Below are 2,412 nucleotides of genomic sequence, written 5' to 3'. Positions count from 1 at the left end.
TTTGGGATAAGTCCTTTGCTGTGACTTCAATTCCATCCGCGTGTATATTGATTTTCCAAAAGAATATTATTTCTTATTAGGACATCTGCTTTGTAAAAAAGCCTTACTGTAGATAGGTTAAATATTTTACGCCCGAAGTTGCTACGCAAAACGATTTACGAAATTAAACTTGACACTTGTGATGTTTGAAGTAAGTATTTGAGGAGTTTTATTTTTTAACAATTAGAGATCCTGCAAAATCCTTTAGATTCGTGGGAGGGAAGGTTCCAAAGTGCCAATTCCTATTTCCCCGCACATAAGTTGTGCAAAATGCAGACCTCTAGCATCTGTAAAGAATTGGTCTCTTTAGTAGTCAGCATTGTATCCTTGATGTGAAAGTTGCATTTTTATTGACCAGTTCCAAATTAAGTTGACACGTAGAACGTGGTGGCCACATGACATTTTGAAAATTGTACCCTAGATCGCCTTACACTTGCAGCTTGAAGCTTCTGGCGTTGTATCGTCTTTGACCACGTGTTAGTTGTAAATAAATTGCATGCTTAATTAAGCACGCGACGGTTTTGGATCCGTAGTTTCGCACGCCAGGACAATGGTCTCTCCCAGATTTTTAACTAATCGTCTCCAATGGTGGAAAAGATATTTAGTAGTAAAATAATGTGGTTATGTCAAGACAAGATAAAAAGCCGGGGGGGGGGGGGGGGGGGGTACTGCCAGGAAAATTGGGCGGAGGTGTGCGTTCCTTTCCCTGAAAAACCCTTACCCTATTTCACAGCAAAATCAGCGATTTACCCTCCCTATTTCAGCTGTTACACGGTTGGCTTGACAATTGAGAAGAGCTTTGTTGATGGGCGTATCGCCTAATGATGAAGAAGCTTCTTCTAAGAAACTTGATTCAAGACTCAAGTGAACAAACCATACCTATTTCAGGACCAGAATCGTCAAAATCGATACCCTATTTCAGACTAAAACGGCAAAAAAAGAAACACCATACCCCCTGGGGCACTGCCCATATAAGGGAGTACCCCCCCCCCCCCCCCCTACCCTCCGGGATAAAAAGGGTAAGCAGCTACTGAGTGTTTTAGTGTGGTAAAGGGCGTCAACTACGGTAACAAGACTAGCTGTTGGCTAAATAAACTCGCGTTAAACCATATCAATTCAGGAAGTCTTGCTAAAGTAAACTTTGCTCTCATCGTGCCGCCGTTGTCAACGTACATTTACAATTGAAAACTGCGAAAAGCCAGTCACATTCAAAACGTGCTTAATACAGTATAGTAAATTTGCCTCTACCGTGGTAGAAAAAGGCTAAGTTCCGCATGTGATAGCAAGCTTTTGACTGGAGTGCGAGTTCGTTTGTTTTGGTCATACGCACCTCAAAAACATTGGGCAGTTATTTAAACTAAGTCTAACTTAGGCCGCGGCTTAAGACAATTAGTGGACCTCCAAATCTGTTTGTAAACGGTATATTTTAAGTAGATAACTTGCTGTCTAGTCTGGAATGCAAACCTTCTTGTTACCATCAGCAGCAGATAATATTTGGATATGATTGTTGGCAATATTGAAAATGGCTTAGAACACGGTTTTGTTGAACATTGTCTAAACTTTGTTTTAATAATCGACCCATTGTCTCCAAACCAATGCGCATGCTGCGGACTGCAAGTTACTCTAAACGTATCACTACCGTACCGAGCCTCCGCGGGGAATGTCCCACACGTTAAATCGGTGCGCTCTCATATTGGTTCATATAGAGAGATTCATTTCTGATCTTGTTCTTTGTTATCTATACTCTTTTAGTCTAGAGTGGGTCAGCTCTTCACGCAAGCACAGAACTTGAAGTGAGTTACTGGATTTCTTTAATGCAGAACACTGGAAAGCATTTGTGGTTCATTCTTCAAGCAAAATGAGAAGAGCATTGGCCTTACTGAATTTCATGCAGCGTATCCCATGTGATAAGAATTGCTTTAGAAATCAACAAATTATTATAGCTGTTGTCAACGAGGCAGCAGCTCTGTAAAAAAATTGTTTTAGTGTAATTCCTTTTGGGGTTTAAGAGTTGTTGCGAACGTAGCCTGGCACTGAACCAGGAACGCCCGTTCGAATCTCTTGGAAATTAATATAAAATGTGCTATGGAACTGCGACGTAGATAATTATGGACCGAAGTCCAAACATGGAAAAAATGCGTTTAAACATTATCCGGATTCATTGAGATCGGGAACAGGGGCTTGTGTGGTCCCCGTTCAACTGATAGCGTCTTTAAAAGACTCAGTTCCAATATTGTTTTGATACTTTGGATTCTTGTTTTATCCAGGGGCGCGTTCGACTGGCCCTATTCCGGAATAAGAATCCGTCAGTGGAGTGATTTAAAACGGCATGTCTGGTGTTTTGAAGCAACAAGGATAGTAAAGATGTGTTTT

Source organism: Montipora foliosa, unplaced genomic scaffold (assembly GCF_036669935.1).
Source record: "Montipora foliosa isolate CH-2021 unplaced genomic scaffold, ASM3666993v2 scaffold_417, whole genome shotgun sequence".
Classification (NCBI taxonomy): domain Eukaryota; kingdom Metazoa; phylum Cnidaria; class Anthozoa; order Scleractinia; family Acroporidae; genus Montipora; species Montipora foliosa.
The sequence above is the reverse complement of the archived record's forward strand: the minus strand, read 5'-3'. Positions refer to the sequence as shown.